We start from the raw sequence: 18,358 nt of genomic DNA on the forward strand, positions 1-18,358 counted from the left end.
ATTACACCAAAGTAAACCCTGTGACATGTACAAGCAGCCCTAGACTCCTCACTACCTGGTTTGGAGCAGTCCTGACCTGAAAATTCAACAAACCCTTTATGACTCTGGATGTGCAAGCCCAGGGAGCCCACATCAAGTTGAGAGGTGTGGAAAGAGTCCCTGGGCATCTGGGGCAGCCATCTGCTTCCTTTTACTTGGGAAAAAGCAAACTGAAATTATTTGTTTTTTCTGAATTGACGATTTTGGAATTTCCTGTTTGGGGGACACTTTCTACTCTGTAGAACAGCAGTTCTGAGCCTTGACCAGCTCTGTGAATAACCAAATGAAAAATCTTTGTTCAACCTAACATGCATGTAGCCCACAACTTTTATCCCAAGTCTAATTTAAACTCAGAACCTTTGATGGGTTCATCTCCCCTAAAGGTGCAGAGAAAGTACACTCATTCTGTATTTTTATGCTACAAGTGTTTGTTGTGTAGTGCCTCTGCGACAGACAGGCCTGCAGAATTAACCAAAAAGCTATGGCTAGTCTTTGCTGTCTTTAGGAAGCAAGGCATGGATAGAGCTAGCATTTTGAAAAGGGGGGTGCAGATGATGTAGCGTATCATTTTATTACACAACACACATTTTATCCAAGATAAAAAGAAATTAGAAGCTTTATTAGTCTACCTGGGGCCTAGGCCCATATTATTTGGTTTAAGGTTAAAGCGAAAACAAATATAACTTTATTAGAATGTGCACTCATTTGCTATTGCTTCTATCATGTATAAAAACACAACAAGCTAGGCAAAAATTAAGCATAAGACGGTGTTTCTTTAGTCCTGTTGTCGTTAGAATTAAATGTGCATATCTTTCAGATTCATAAAACAAAACGTAGCCCTCTTGAGCATCTTAGCCAGTAGCTTCCTGCCCTCTAATTAATAATTAATTCTTTATATCCTTTTATTTTCTCATTATCCCTCAAAAAATTTTTGTACATCCTACTGTATATATTGAAGCCAGCAGAACATCTGCTAACTTCAGTACTTAAGAAAAATAATGTTTTTGAGTAAATCATTTTTTCATTATCATCTTTTTTTAGGACAAGCCAGAAACTTGGGAAGATCAGTGGAAATGTTTCAAGATGACATTTTATCATATATTCACTCTCCATACACCACTGTCCTTAGCTGTGTACTTTTACGTGGAGTATGCCAATTTACCATGCGACTGGAACTCCATGCCTCGATGGTATTATATCTTTCTAAAAATATCAAATGCAATGACAAGACCAAGTTCTACTGTCTTTAGTCATGTTAAAAAGTCCCACTGACTTCCATGTTCTGCAGCTCTTGTTTTCCAATACTGTCCTAAATCCTCTCCGGCCTGCTTTTTGTTCCATGCACGGAACTGAAATCAATCACGGGGCTGACTCTTCACATATTCTTAGGGGACGTTTAAGAGTTGAAAGTGAATTCTGAGGTTTTTTGCATTGCATGTGGAATTTTTAGGCCGGATGCCAATGCTTACACTCACAGGCTATATTGCTACATATGTACTTTGCTTGTGATTCAAAAGGACACTCATGCTGCTTCCCATATTTTTTATGCTTTAGAGCATGAGTTACATAGGTTTTGTGTCTTTTATGTCTAGCATGATTCTGGTCATCTTGAGTTTCTATTGAATTTGCAGCAGGGCAGCTGTGTATTGCTTCTTCCTTTTGGCCTCTCTCATTGGGCTTTGAGGTTTTGTTGCACATTATGCCAATCTGAACTACCAATGAATCCAACAAATTAGAGTTTAAATAAACAAGCGGAATCAAAAGCAAGGATGATACATCACAAAATACATCTCCTTATGACAGCTATAAATTAATTTACACAATCTACTATTTCACTTATGCATCACTAATCGCGATGATCTGCAATTCATAAAATTAAAATAGCAGCTAATTATATTATGTGGGAGTAAAACGAATGCAGATTACAACAGGTTGCTTTACAATTTCTGAATATTGTATTAACTCTTTTCCTATGGAAAAAGGTTGTACTTTGATCATTTCACCATTTCAAAGTGAAACAAAAGAAGGCTACTTAGTAGAAATGACTTCTTCTGAGGTCTCCATTGTGCACTCACACCTATGATGTGGGGCACTCCTTGTATTGTGAAGCCTTAAACACAGGCCACGTATCTGGCAATCGCATGCTCACCAGACCAATACAGGTTGGCTGGCTAGATGTTCAGTCTTAAACTTGAAACTACAGACTGATTTCAATGGTATTTGATCTGCAATGACGCTTTGTCTTGATGGCACTTGTCTTGCTGCTGCTGCTGTCACCCTCCCACTCCATGCTGCAAGACTCTCATATTCAGATGTTTAAAGAGAATGACTTTGATTGATGATGCAATCAGACTCAACAGCCTTAATATAAAGACTGTGTAGCGAGTACCAGTCATACTCTGGGAACTGGCAAGCAATTTCAAATTATGAAAACTGAGATTCCAAAATTTGAGTGAAACAATAGACTCTGGCCTTAAAAAAGACCAGACTGGTGCCACGAGTTGTCTTTTGTGAAGGCTGAAGCAGGAATTTCTCCCCAAAACTGAAAAGGCTGGATCACAGAGGGAAGGTGATATTGCAAGCGACCCATTAGGAACTAATAGTCCAAATATGGTGTCTGAGGTATAAAACAAGAGTGCGGCACTTAAGACTCTTAAAGAAGGACTCAAAACAGTAATGTCTAGTCTCTAGCAAAGTCTTAGGTACTCAAAATAAGTTTAATTGCCACATTGAAGTAGGCGCCCTTTAAATCAAAAGCGATGATACTCCTGGTAATAATATAACACCTACAAGGTGGCCAGTCAGAGAGAACACATCTCAGAAATAAAACCACAGCATCCTTCAGACAACTAATGGCTTATCAGAGGTATAGCTTCATTTTGATTTTGTTAATTGGGTTGTAAACATTAGACTGGTATAAAGCTCAGGAGGCGTATGATATTATAAATATGTTGGTTGAAGCAAAGTTACTTTTTTACTTTTCTTCTGGTGACAATTTCATATCTACAACCAGGGCGTCCTATTTGATTGTTGTTGGGTGTTATACAAATATATTTGTTCACATTTTAATCTCTCCAACTCCTACTAGGTATTCTGCAATTGCTCAAGTCTTTGGATGTTTGCTGATTGAAGATACTTGGGAGTATTTCACGCATAGGCTATTGCATCACCGAAGACTATACCAATACCTCCATAAAGTTCATCATAACTTTCAGGTAAGGAAACAAAGTTGGAATATAATTTAGACTGTACACTTGAGATTGCACTGAAAATTACAACTGGCTTTTAAATCAGCAAAGATATAAATCTTCCACTAAGAATGCAATAATAGCAGTGTTGATCAGTGATAACACTGAGTTGCCTGTTTTTATGCTGTAAGGAGCTAAGAAAGAAATTCAAGGAAAGAAACAACATTAAACCACTGAAGACATGTTAATTGAACAGGATGTCAGAGGAAGCTGAGCTGCCGAAACTTTGCATACCTTAGCTCTTCAGTTTTGCCTTAGTAAAGTTTTACACAACTTTATAAAGGTTTAAACAAAGTGAGTTCAGCTGTAATATTAGAATAGCTCTCTTCCACCTCTGGCACACTTTTTTTCTAAACTCCATTTTGGGGGAAGGAAGGATCAGCTCCAGTTTTGTCCTGAAAAAGGGGAGGGGAGGAAGAAATCCAGGCTAGAGAGAAATTTACCATTGTTGAAGTGAGAACGTTTTATTTCTTGGAGAAATCAGAATATGGGATGGGGGAAAACTGCTTCCTATTGATAGGCAGGATCACAATGCTCTTCATATGCACTAACAAGATAAATGGTTTTCTTTTTTCCAGACACCATTTTCTATTCAGGCAACATATGCTGGCCCAGGAGAGATTTTGATCTTTGGAGCAGGTTTCTCTTTTGGCATGTACATTTTTTGCAATCATTTATTCTCGGTATGGCTCTGTACAGTGGCACGGATAGTGCAAAATACACATGTGCACAGGTAAATAAAAACACACTAACTAGAACTGTTAACTGAGAAATGTCTTTAGTGGCATGTTTGCACAATAGTTGTCTGTGGATGTCCATTAGCAGCACTACATCAAGAGCTCCTGAACGTTTGGCTTGGAGCTACTGTTCCATTTTTGTTTCTTTACTTTTGTGAATGAACCTGGCAAAATGTAGAGGTTGGGAAAATTATTTGTTTCATTTTGTATTTAATCAAGTTTCTGATTCTCACTAGGCCCAATATTTGAGAAAGTATTTGTGCAGTCTTACTTACCATATATCATATTTTCTTCTTCTCACTGCAGCGGATATGATGCTCCCTGGGATCCCTTACGACTGGTGCCTTTTGCTGTTACTAGCCGTTTTCATGACTTCCACCACATGAACTTCTATGGGAACTATGCTCCAGTATTCACATGGTGGGATTGGCTGTTTGGGACAAATAAGGCGTATCAAAATTACAAAGCAAGGAGAAAACAGAAGGAAATCAAGGAAGACGTCAATTAAAGGATTACGTCCTGAAGAAGACAATAGAAATGGATGCTGATCTAAATGCTGGTGAAATTGAGAACATTTAAAGCATGTCTTTGAACACCAAGGCATGGGTTGTTTTACCGCTCGAAGGTTGGGGTAGGACTTAATGCTCATGAACATGATTGGATGAACCACTCTTTTATTCATTTATCTGCTGCTATCCCATGGCAAGTAAAACTAAACCACAGTAATTTAATGCTCTCTTATTCACAGGGAAGCTGCTTTGGTTTAACTTCTGCTTCCTGCAGGATAGGATCAGTCAGACAATAGGCAGATTCCAAAGATCCAGCTGATGAGTGTCTGGTGCCTCCTGAATCTGGGGGGACACCCGCAGAAGCCGCTGATGGCAACAGCCCTGTCAGGGGAGGGGCACCAGCCCTGCCGACAGCATCAGTGTCGGCAGTCAGGGAGGGCACCGCCCAGTAAGGGGGGTACGTACACCCCCGTGCACCCCCTACCAGTCGCCTATGATTCAGCTGTACAGCAGGCTGTCACACTCATCACCAGGGATCCAGGCTTTCCATTTCCCACAATAGAACGGATAAAAACATGGATTTGCCTCTTTACCCGAGGAAACCGCGACTTATTCATTTTAATGGAGAAACCTATTGATTTTGCAGTTTTGCAAAGAGTATTCTGCAGGCTGGCAGAGTTCCAGCCTGCAAGACGAGGGCGGGTCAAGCAGGGGGCACCATGTGCATGTGGCCATCAGGCAGCCTGGAAAGCAGCTCCCACAGGTAAGTGGCAGGGAGATGGAGGTTCCCATAGGGAAGGAGAGAGGGAGTTGGGCAGGGCTGGGACTGGGGTTGGGGCTGCTGCCCAGCCAGGCAGTGTATGGGGCTTGGGGCCCAAGGCTGCAATGCATGGCCACAGGGCCCTGGTGGGGAGTGGGATGGGGCTGTGGGTGGCTCATATGGGGGCTCCCAGCCACTGCACACACTCCCAGGAGAGCAGAGGTGACTTGTGCCCCTCAAATCTATGCGCAGGGCAGGGGTGGGTGCGGGCTGCCCACTGCAGCCTTGGGCTTCCATCCCGACTCCCTCCCTGAAGGCCTGCACAGCCCAGCAGGTTCAACCCAGCACTGCAGGGAACAACAGGGCCATGTGGGGATCTCCTTGCCACTGCAAGCTCAGTACTGCCCTGACAACACCTCCCCTGCCAGGGCCAGGGGGCTGTGGACCTGGGTCCTTGGTCTCGCCACCCAGGAAGCTGGGGGCCCCCTCTGACAGGGCTGGGGGAAGCAGGGGACTGCAGGTGAGGGGTGAGAAGCACCATCAGGGCTGGATGTGCTGTGGTGGGGAGTGAGGGGCACCAACAGGGCTGGCAGGCTGTGGGAAGAGGGAGCGAGGGGCACAAACAGGGCCAGGGGCTGCGGAGGGGGGATGAAGGGCACCAGCAGGGCGGGGGGGGCCTTCCATTTTAATCATGAATTTTGGGGGGTTTATCGGAGAATGTGATTTTTTTTATCAAGGAAAACCAGGATCCCTGCTCATCACCTGTTAGAGGGTGTCATTGTTTTATCTATCCATACCCTGACATGGGTGACTGGTGTCTCCTGAGTCGGGGGGGTACTTGCCCCCCCAGCAGCCAGTCAGCAACTGGTGCCCCCCCCCCACCCCGAGAGTGCCGGCCAAGGAGAGGGGGTGCCAGGAGAAGCGATCCACACAGTCCCCCCACAGCCGATCATGCCAACTGTGGGGGTGGGTCCCCCCATGGCCAATCCCGCTGACCGGGGGGGGGGGGGGGGTCCCCCTGCGGCTGATCTTGCTGACCTGGAAGTGGCAGCAGTGCATTGCTAGCGCTTCCAGGGGGACCACAGGGGTGGGTGCGGGGAATTGCTTGTCCTGGTGCCCCCATTCCCAGGCCAATGCTCTCGGGGGGGGCACCAGAGCTCTTGACTGCCCCCCCTGCTCAGGAACGCTGGATGTTAGGGGGTGCACCAGTATTCTTGGGGGATACATGTGCACCCCAATGCACCCCCTACGCATTGCCACTGCACCCTGAAAAGCTTTTAAGGCAAAAGAGTATGGGCCCAAAACCATTAATGCAGATAATTCAAATGGTATCATTTTCAGGCAATAAAAGAATGATCATGTGGGAGAAAATGCACAGGGCCAGACAGATATTTTGTAAGCTGTGCTAATTCATAGTTAGGAGAATTAAGAATTTGTCAATTAAATATTTTTTAATTTGTAAAACATTTACATTAATTACTCTGGCCAAATCTTTGAACATCTTGACATATATATTATTGTACTGGCAGTCCTTGCACTTACAGTGGGTTACATTCCTGGAAAAGGCACTGTAAGTTGAAACGATGCAAGTCCAATCTGATTTTCCCACAGAAACAAGGTTATAATAGGGGGTTATGTTCCTGATAGGAGCAGTGCCATTAGAACTCCCTGTAGAGGAACGTGAAAAGGTACCTTATCATGAGAATCAAGGCAGCTCTCCCTGGAAACATGCACTCAAAGCTTAAAGAATAACTTATTGAAAACAAAAGGATGTTCATACCAAAATTAGCCTCCTATGGCATAAGCAATGGCTGCCACTTCCTTGTACTGCAAGGCAATTCGCAAGTCAAGACCCTTGAGCCAGCAATGGATCTTCTCTAGCTCTAGAATTGTAGCCCAGCACACAAGTATTTTAGACTCTTGGACTGGAAAACTGAGGCACTGACTGTGTTCCATTTAATTCAATATTTTAATAACAAAACATCCATGTTAACTGAATGTCTACTATGCACTGACTGAATTGCTAAATACTCTGCCTGCTTTCTTGCCAAAAGCATGCATCTGAGAATGTCTTCAGGTTGCTTACAGTATTTTCTTATTTTCTTTACCTATATCTCAAACTGCATAAATAAATTGGAGACCTGTAAGGACAATTCACTAGGAAAACAAAGAAGTACACCAGCTAAATAAAAAAGCTTAACCCCTGCACTAAGAAACATCAACTGAATATACAAGAATCCAAAGAGTACAAGAATACGGGAAACTTATGCGCCAGAGCAGGAGCACGCTGTAGTACATGAGGAGCAGACTGACTGGATGACATACGGCACTGGATCCTCACACTTACAGCATGCCATAAGTGTGAGGATCCAGCATACCATAAGTGTGAGGATCCAGCGGTGTAATGACATAGGTGTAAATGGCAGAGTGCCACAACTCGGAGCACCGTAAGTCGAGGACTTAATGTATTTAACAGTTGGGGAGGGAGGCAGGCATGGTCAGTTCCAAGGGATTTATATTATCAATTTTAAAATTTTAAACTGGCAAGTGGGAAACTTTGGTTCCATTCATTCATTTTAATTTGGCTTTGCATTTGTACTTCAGATTTTTCTAAAGAAATATGTTGATTTGGAACCAAATATAGCCTTTACACTTAGGTTGAAGTTTATTTTTGCTAGTCAAGTGGCTATATTTTACCTATATACACTTATAGACAGTTACATAATAAGCATTCACAGTCTTGACTTCTCTATTAATGTAAATGTATACAAACACTTTTACATTGCATTTGGTTGGAAAGTAGACAATGATAAATTTAATATTTACTAGATAATTATTCTTAGTCTTTATATTTATCAAAAACAGCACTTATTAGAATTCAATTATTTTAACAGAAAATAGCAAGTTTAAACCTTACCAAAGGTTGCAGTAATTTCAACTAATCTTTATTAGATGTATTGCTAAAACTAGGAGGTATTCAATTCAAATATAAAAAAACCAAAAGAAATTTTAAAAGTTCATTTCTTTCAGTAATTTTTATTCTACTAAAATTCACTTCAGTTTGACTTAAAACACTGTGACTTTTCTTAAACACAGTACTGGTATTTCCTAATATTATTCAGTATTTAAATATTATTTTACCATTTTTATACAATAATGCCAATAGGTTTTTTCACTAGATATTATATTTTACATGCACACGCACACACACTGAAAGTTCCTTTGCATTTTAACAATCTCATTGTTCTCTTGGTTAATCCCTCTCATACCTGGCTAGAGGACCTGGCTCAGCCACTCATGATCAAGGCAACTGCCAAGATCAGTTTGGTAGGCACCACTGGGATTTTGCCTCTCTCTGTAGTGCAGAGCCTGATCCCATCTCTAGGAGCATCTGAATATATTTTTATTTTACAAGTTCTCTACCATTGTTAGTAGTGAAGTATAACAGAGGGCCTTCTCGGGGCCGATTTCCCAGTGGCCTGCCCACCTATTTCTGGGCTAACTGCCCACCTTCTCACCAGCCACGCCTTGTTGTTAATTATTTAATTGATGTTAATAAACAGGGAGGCTGCCCATTTCTTGCCCCGATGCCAGGGGGTGCTATCTGTGGCTCCGTTCCTCCCCTACAACGTAGCCCAAGCCTCGCAGCTGGCATCTAGATGTTATCCATATCACCAGCCCTGCAGTGGGCCCCAGAATCCTACCAGCTGGACCCCACTTAGATCCCTCCATTCAAGCAACCTATTCTGCCTTCATTCCCGGCTGCATAGCTCCCTGAGCTGCTCCCCCTCACGGGTGTGGTCCCCACCCAGGACCTTTGGCTCCTCTAGCCCTGGCCCACCTCCAGGCCAGTCAGAACCCCAGGCCCTCAGCTCTTGTGCGCTCCTCACGGTGGGCCCCTGGCCCTTCGACCCTTCCGGTCTTGGCCCCAGCATTGACCAGTCAGGGGATGGTCAGACAGGTTCTTGAGTCTATAGCCTCACACTCTCTTTGGGGTCCACTTTCCAGACCCTACAAGGGGGTAACCCACCCGGTTGTGGGGGCTAGGGGTTAAGGCACCCCAACCCACCTTTCACCAGGGTGGTAACTGGCCTGGCATTTCCTGGGGGCTCCCTCACCACTGACAGCCCCACCAGGCCACCCACTCTCGGCAGGGTGCAGTTTTAGATCATGCCCAGGAGCCTCCTGACCATCCCCTACAGCTCCTCCCTTACCTCCAGATGATACCAGCAGCCCTGCAGCCAGGCAATGTTGTTGCCTGGCCTCCAGCAGCAAAATGCCCTGTTTATATGGGCAGCCCTGAATCCAAAATGGCTGCCCTCATCAGGCACCTGCTGGCTGCTGGCTTCCGGCCCTTAAAGTGGCAGGCACCAACAGTGCCCTGCCACATGAAGGCATTGGCAATACCCTTCCTGCTCTTTACCTGTGAACCCCCCGCCCCCAACACACCCCAATTTTTTTTCTGTGCAGTTCCTTGTAATTGTGATATGCAGGAAGCCAGAGGGGTCACTTTTGGGCGAAAGGCTGCCTATGAACACTGGGCCCTAAACTAGAAAGCCTTGGAGGCCCCCTGCAGTCCCATGTTCCTATATGTAGTCATTACATAAGTGTTTTCTAAATACCTATGGTATCATATGGTAGATGGTATCATACCAATACATATGTTTTCCTTATATACTGATACAACATAGTATTAAGAACCCCAAGCATTGAAAAAAAAAAAAAAACAATGAATGAGGCATCCCACAATTCCCATGAAACTGGCTTTTAAAACAAATGTTGTAAATTTGTTATTTGCCTTCTGGTTTTCAGGCATTAGGACTTAAGGTTCTCTCTGTAAGTGGAAGAGCTATAAAAACATACTATATTGAAAAAACATTAACAGTCTGTCATTTTCAACTTGGTTTTTAAAGAAAAAGTAATCACCACAAGACTTGTAATGAAATTGCAAGAGCTAGCAAGATTGTTTTAGAGGAGGGAAAAAGGAAGGTTGAGGGAATCTCTACCTTCTTTCACTGCTATGTGGTTTTGATATCTAATATAATATGACTGGTATCCCTTTCTCCCCTTGAATGTGTAACCCTGAATGACAATGTTTTGCATTCTCCCTTGCAGTCAGTACTAATAAAAGAAAATGGCTTTAAACCAAATTAGATGAATAATACTTTTTTTTTCAACTAGGAATCCATAAAATGGTTCATCTGCAATAAAATTACACATCAAAACACAGTATTAACAGACCAGTATGGACACTCCTTTAACACTCCTTCACCCAGGGTTTTAGTGGGAGTGGTTTTGTTGCATTTGAATTGTTTTGTTGCATTTGAATTAGAATTAGAATTGTTATTTCTGAACAATACATTTCATTTCATTACTATTCATTATTGGCATGGACAGGGCTGGCATTATTAGAAGATAGGCTGCAGTTGCAGGCAGACCTGGACAGGCTTGAGAGTTAGACAGACCAGAACCAGATGAAGTTTAACACTTCCAAGTGTAAGGTGCTCCATCTGGGGGCAAACAACCCTCAGCATACATACAGGTTCAGTGGTGACAGCTTCACTTGTACCACAGCCAAAAGGGACCTAGGGGTAACGATTGACCATCGTATGAATATGAACCATTAGTGTTAGGCGGTGGTCAGCAGGGCAAACAACATGCTGGCATGCATCAACCGATGCATCTCATGTAAAACTAAAGAAGTGATACTCCCGCTGCACTCAGCACTGGTGAGACCACAGGTGGAGTACTGCATCCAGTTCTGGGCACCGCACTTCAATAAGGATGCGGAAAAACTTGAGAGGGTCCAGAAAAGAGCCACCTGTATGATCAAGGACTTGCCAGGCAAGCCATACGAGGAAAGACTGATGAACCTGGGCCTCTTTAGCCTAAAGAAGAGAAGGTTGAGAGGGAACTTGATAGCGATTTACCGCTATATCAGAAGAGTGCATCAGGAGCTTGGTGAACAACTGTTCACTAGGGCACCCCCATGAAAGACCAGAACCAATGCATACAAAATCCTGGAAGGCTGCTTCAGGCTTAATAACAGGAAAAACTCCTTTACAGTCAGGGTGTGCAGACTGTGGAATAAACTCCTTCCAGAGGTGGTGCAGTCACCTACCCTGGGGGTTTTCAAGAAGAGACTGGACAGTCACCTCCCTGGAGTCACCTAACCCCAGTTGTTTTCCTGCCTAGAGTAGGGGGGCTGGACCCAATGATCTGCAAGTTCCCTTTCCAGCCCCTTACAATCTACGAATCTATTACACATTCATATTATAGGACTTTATGAGAGGGTTGGCCAAACATCGCACAATGTACATTCAGGAAGTCTCTGCTTGCAACAAAGGGGGAAGTGGAGTTTATCCATTTTCAGAAGTCAGGTAGCTAGAGGTGAGCTGGATACTTAGATCAGAGAGAGCAACTCAGTTGTGGGAAAGACAGACAGGTACAGATTGTGTACCTCCTAGTTATACCTGCCAAAGGAAAGCTGCCCTTTTGGAATTCAGCATCTCAGTTCTTCTGTAATACTTCTGGGTTTTTTGTTTTTTTGTTTGTTTTTTTTTTGTTTTGTTTTTTTACACAGGCCCATCTTTTTGGTCTGTTTGAACAGTGCTTACGACAACAGAGCCTTAATCTAAGTCAATAATAGAAATATTTTTTCCATTAATGTATATAGATTTAATTCTCAAAAAAAAAAAAAAAAAGGAGGGTAAAAAAACCCAAAAAGTAAAAATGGGAAAGTGAAGGAAATAATAGTTTGCTCACACACATACAAACACTTCTTTCCCTTTAGTAGTAAAGGGAAAGGAAGAAAAATCACTCCAAATCAAAACAAAACTAAAATTTCACTTCAACAAGCCAACCGGCAGTCAGTGACCACCCGCAGTCATCACTGGCAGTGTCGGTGGAAGCCAGCGGCAATCAGTGACCGCTGACAGACACTGTCGGAAGTGAGAGTGGGGGGTGGCGAGTGGCAACCGCACGCAGGCGCCGCTGGCAGTGTCAGCAGCGGGCAATTGCAGGGGTTGCACCGCCAAGCTCAGGGGGTGCATGTGCACCTGTGTGTACCCCCTACGTGACGCCAATGGCTGCAGGCCATTATTCTCCAGTAATTGTTCATCCCCAATCCACGAGGTTGCTGTGGTGTTGGGGGCCAGCACTGAGAATAATGCTTGTGCCCAGCCTGTGAGGAGCTGCCTTCTGTGGGATAGTAGGGCAGGGATTAAGAAGTAGATTAAACAGACTCGATGGTGGGGCAGGGATTAAGAAGGGCGACCAGTTGACAGATAGTCAATAGTGAGGATAATGAGAAATAAGGGCAGCAGGAGTGAGGCTATTCCAGGCCCACAACTGCTTCATACATCCACAACTCCTCTCAACTATCCTGTCAGCCCCCTGCAGTCCCCGACTCCCACCTGAGGCTCTCACCACCATACTCTGCCCATCTCAAACCAGACCCATCATTCACCTGGTCTCCTTTCGGTACCCCAGTGCCAAGCTTTGCCCAGACTCTGCCATCACCCCTGGTTTCCCTCACAGGTGTAGACTGTTTCACCAGCCTCTAAAATACTCCACACAGCTGTAACATTTCAGCTTTACATAAACAGACACAGGGAGCCTTTTGCCACAGTCACAGCCCCTTCCTTCTGAAACTAGCTGCAACTACAACCCATTCACTTCGTGCTGCAGCATTTGGCTTTGGACCAAAGAAAGACAGAGGAACCCTTAGGGGCAGCAGAAGGGAGTTAAAACATAGGCAGGGTTCAGAAACACCCAGGAAGCAGAAGCCTGGCAATTACTTGGCATGCTTATTAGCTATTCCTGGAGCTGCATCAAAGCCACCTGGCAGGTCAGAAATAGTCATGCCCTCCACCACTTCTGCTACAAGACAGTGAGGTGGGTGGAGGACAGGTGTAGGCATGTATTTGACTTCAGATCAGGACAGGGTACAAATCAAATAAATTAATAAGAGGGATCTAAGGAAAAGGGAGATGTGTTTGCTGTACAAAGGGCACAGTAGTGGTTCTGCGTAACATATAATCAGCCTTCCCTAACCCCTGCAGAAACCTCTCACTTTTAGAGGATGAATGGACCAGCATTTCTGAATAGTATACCTTACACCAACCATGATCAGGAACATGGGCAGTCATTAGATAAATGGAAGACAGGTATGTGCACAGCCAAAGTGCCCTGCCAAAAATGGAACACTTGTGACAGAGCAACCATCATCCAGAGCATAGCACAGGTGGGAGGGCACAAAAAACAAGTCTACCATCCACAGGTGACAAGCGTACCTGTGCTAGCATCCACTGAACACCAGACAGACAGTTTGTAGTAATCTTTGCCAGTCATGACTTGATGTAACTCTGGGAAATAGAAGAAACCACAGGTAGCCACCTATGTGGCTGTGACCAGGTTTCTATCATGGGTTTTGTTGAATGGGTTCTTCTGTAAGGCTCCTCCATCCCTACACCCTGCTCGCTTGCCTCACATGGATGAGTTAAGTCCTTATCTCTCTTTTTCCTTTTTGTCCCCCTTGTTGCTGGTTTAACTCAAATAACAGAACAGGAACTAAGTAGGAAAAGTAAGCAAACAGGATAATACATCCATCCTCAAGGGATTCTCAGGTCCCTCAAACAATCCATTTATTCTACCCCCGGAGGTTTTCTCTCTGAAGAACACAAACCAACCTTCCACCTTCAGGTCAAACACATCTCTTCCTAAAGTGAGCAAATGAACGTGGAACCAACTGTTAAGGTAGCTTGCCACATTAACTTTAATTGCACCGGCATGAGTGGTCAAGTATAATATTATTTGAACTTTTCTGTTGCATTTTGTTCCTGTATTGTCAGCTATAGCCTTGGGCTCGCTTCCACATTATGTTCTTATGCTATCAAGGTGAGAAGACAGCTTATGTTCTAGCATTATTGACATAGGCATGTAAATGTAGGCCTTGTTACTAGCTCAAATTAACTGAACTTGGCAATAACCTACTGAATCAGAGGCCTGTGGAATTGAGGGCTTTTCAAGGAGTGGATAGATTAAAAGATGCGTGCAAGGTATGTATGCAGTGTGTTGCAGGTGCTAAGCCCCAACTGGGAAAAAATAAACAGAAGTCAGCAGCAAAATGGGCTTTTTGAATGGCAGCTGAAGGGGCTTGAGAAGTGGCCATCCAGTCAAGAGGAGGCACAGGATTTGAGACTGGGTTTGAGGCTTGGAAGAACAGGTTAAGCAGTTCAAAAACCATCACTGTCAGATGACTGCAGAAGCTTTGCAGCCAGCTGTTATACAAAAGGCAACAGCAGAGGAGAGAGATGAGTTAAGGAATGAATGGAGGAAGTTAGAGAGTGAGGTTCAGCAGTTTAAATAAGAACTGACTGAGGTTATACAGAATGCTAAAGGACAGGATGGGTCAGAGGTAGACCATCAATGCTGCTGAAAGGTAATTCATAGCCTCCAGGCTCAGTTATAGAAGTGGAGAGTAGCAGTGGCTGTCACAGCTGGTTAGAGGAAGTCTAGTAACGGGGGTGGAAACATTTGGTTGGATCCAGATCCCCAGAACTTTGGTGGAAGTATGGATCTACCTTAAGATGCTAAAACTTTGAATCCCTATGTCCCTTTGAGATAGGAGTTGCATGATGTGAAGGGAACGATGGAACAGTGTCCTATGGCTCCAGTAGTGACACAGTGCATTATATAAACAGCACAACGCCAGCCAGATCAAGCTGTGGGGGGAGCAGGAGATAACCAAAGTGACAATGCACTGGATGTTGATTTTAAATGGCAGCAGAAAATACTGACTGTGTCATAAGGGGAGGAGCATGAATGCCCTTTACCAGAATATCAAAGGCTAGAATGGTCAGATCAGATGGGCTTAACTTTAGAGAAGGCAAAATCAGAGGGCTGGAGCATTTTGTTTATGGATGGATCAAGTTACTACATACAGGGAAACTGTACACTGGGCGTGCAGGGATTGGGTGCAAGATAAGGAAGTGTTACAGCAAGAAGTGACTCCTCATTCTGCACAAGCAGCAGAGGTACAGGCTCTCAAGGCAGTGCTAGGACAGAATATAGTTATTTTGATGGATTCAGACTGGACTTGTAGGGTATTAGCCACATGGTTGCCCATCTGGACAAGGAACCAAATGCATATGGGAAAAGGAAAATTAATTAGTGGTTCATTCAGCTTTATGGGAACAGGTATTCAGCTTCTTATTGACAGATCAGGGAAGACCGGGGTCTAATTTGTTAGAGGCCATCACAAGACAAAGAGCAAAGAAGGATTCTGGAATAGCCAGGCAGATACACCAGCAAAAGCACCAGCTAGAAAGGGAAAAGCATGCCAGCAGCTGGCAGCGATTACTAGGCAAGCTCAAAGAAAAGCAGAGGTGGTAAGCCTAGCTGATTTAAAGCAATGGCAGAAAAATGACCAAGACTTAAATGACCTTCTGTCCAGATTTCCTTTCCAAGATGTCATCATTCAAAGGATACACGTACTATTGAAAGACAAACTGGTGTAAAAGGTATACAGCTAGATGGACAGTGAAAACAGGAGACATATGGTACCAGTCTAAAACAGGTAAATACCTCTGTTCAGTAAATGTGGGAAGAGGAAATAATGTCACAGGAATTAGTGAAAAGAAGTACAATGAAATTACAGTGAACGTATAGGTCGCCTCGACCCAAGTAGAAAACTGTCAGTGGGATACAGGGGCATGTAATTCTACCCATTCAGGATGTGGTTTCCAGATGCAGTAGTTAAACAAAATTGCATTTGAATGTTATGGAAGCAGTGTGCTTTCACTCAAATTACCAGCAATAAGCATTAATGACAGAGGAGCATGCTGATTAAGATGACCAGAACCTAGAAATTGTTCCTCCATGTGGTGTTACAATGGTAGGAGGGTTTGCGTGGTCGTCACAAATCCATAGAGGTCATAGTTGGAAAAATGTGTCTGGGTGCTAGTCAAGCAAACTGGTTAAAACAACACAAAGATAGAGTCTTTCATACACCAAAGAAACAAAGGGTGTTTTCATTATCCACAATAAGTTGTTCAAGGGGAAGCTGGAAAATATTACATGATGAGCTCTACCTGGAAGGGCCACTCCAGTGGAATATATTAGCTAAAAGCCATAATTGTCCTCTTGATTCTTCAATGATCATTTTCAACTTCTTTTGCAGGAGAATATTTCAACAAGTTCCAGTGATGGAAGGGATTCATACAGTTACCTCATCACAAAACTACATTCATTTATCGTCAATGGTGAATATGATGGAAGCCTCTAAGTTGTTAAAGGACACACAATGACATATAATTGGACTCATATAATCAAATTAGACCACAATGAGCAAGTTCTCTTGGGCCCTCAATGATCCATCAAAGGAATTCAAGTAGACTTAAGGGGTTTGAACTTATCTGCTAGTATCCCAAAGTGTGCCTCTTTTATTTTGGCAAGCCATCAAAGTTGGAGGCAGTGGATAGATTTATGGTGTATTAAAACTATATAGGTTTTCACCTACATGTGAAGAAAAGAAGTTATAGCAATTAGCCTGGATGGAGCTGGATTAGGAGTGGCTGTCTTGACATTGAAGTCTTAGCTAATAAACTAAGCTACACTACAGCTGAGATGCAAAGAAGTGGGAAACCCTTAACAAGTTTGTTGTCACACCTGGGAATTAGAGAACAATTAGTGGGAGACATCCTGCCAGTACTTCAACAAATTAAAGAAGACCACCAAAACATAGTTGCAGCAATTGATAAATTACTTCGGTACAATGTTTCTATAGACTTGGCCTGTACACAGGCTCCAGCTTTAAGCCAAACTGTAGTCTCTCAAATTTTATCTGCTCTGGCCTTCAGGGGCATTTGCCAATAGAGCTTAGAAAAATTGTTTGGAACAACACCACTGCAGGAGAAAAAGAGCTTTCCACGTGGTGGAAGTTAGTCGTTTTGCATACAGTGAATTGAACCAGCAAATTGTGGCTCATGTGGTTAATAGCAGTGCCAATTCTTGTATTGCAATATATCCACTGATATCTGTGGGTCTTGGAGTGAGTAAACGTGTTTTGACGTACCTCCGTAATCATCAGCAGCATTTGAGCAAGAGTCAATGGAGGACCATTAATATCAAAGGATGTCTAGTTCATGACCAGGGATCTGGGTTTTCCATTTCCCATGGAAAAAAGCAGAAAAACATGGAGTTGGGGACTAGGCAGTAGGGGTGAGGGGGAGCTGGGGGAGACCCTGTTGGTCAGGTAGGGATCATTCTGCCAGGAGGGCTGAGGCCTGTGGGGAGAGCTGGCAAGGCAGGAGAGGGGCAGGGCAGGGGTGTGTGGGGGGCAATCACTCTGTCCTATGCCAAGGACTGGGGCTAGCACTGGAAACCATGGCTGCGGGCACACTGTGTAGGGAAGGAGAGGAGCAGCTTGGCTTGCCCAAATGCTTTCCTGCCATGCCTGGGGCCTTACCACCCCAGGGGAGGTGGGGGGAGAGAATGACTCCTGGTCCTGGGAACCACTCAGGGGGGGTTGTGATGGGCAGGGGAAGGGCACCAGCATGTAAGTGCTGCTCAGCACCACAAAGCAGCTGTGGGAACAGCTGCAGCTGGACCCGTGTCCTGCTGAGCAAAGGGGGCAGGAAGAGCTCTGATTTTCTATGCTAAATAAACCAAAAGCAAACACCACAATATACAGCTATTTAGAATGTATTTTATTATAATTATTGAAGCACTGGTAGGCTTCCAAACTGCTTTAAAATTGTAAATGTATCTCTAAAACATTGTGCTCATCTGATATCTATATATATGGTGGCCTTTCATTTTAATCATAGAAAAATGCAGATTTTTGGTTTAAGCAGAGACTTTTGGATTTTTAATCAGAAAAGTTTGGATTTTTAAACAGAGAAAACAAGGACCCCCTATTTATGACAATCTGGGGTATCTGTGTGAGGACCAGAATCTTCAAGTACAAGATGAGTATGAACAACACAAAGTTCAAAAATGTGCCTTTGATTTAGTTAGTGAAAACCATTATGATGTTGTATATGCTGGACAGGGATGTATTTG

At 43.7% G+C, this 18,358-nt stretch overlaps 1 long non-coding RNA gene across 1 annotated transcript; it reads right to left on the reverse strand.

Annotated features, from left to right (window-relative positions):
- Positions 1–668: 668 nt before the first annotated feature.
- On the reverse strand, positions 669–9,583 carry LOC132243349 (uncharacterized). Its single transcript, XR_009454813.1, has 3 exons — positions 9,508–9,583; positions 4,300–4,454; positions 669–4,188 (listed from the first exon to the last, which is right to left on the reverse strand). It is a non-coding gene; the product is annotated as an uncharacterized LOC132243349 (long non-coding RNA).
- Between the last annotated feature and the right edge of the window lie 8,775 nt (positions 9,584–18,358).

This window comes from Alligator mississippiensis, chromosome 9 (genome assembly GCF_030867095.1).
Source record: "Alligator mississippiensis isolate rAllMis1 chromosome 9, rAllMis1, whole genome shotgun sequence".
Classification (NCBI taxonomy): domain Eukaryota; kingdom Metazoa; phylum Chordata; order Crocodylia; family Alligatoridae; genus Alligator; species Alligator mississippiensis.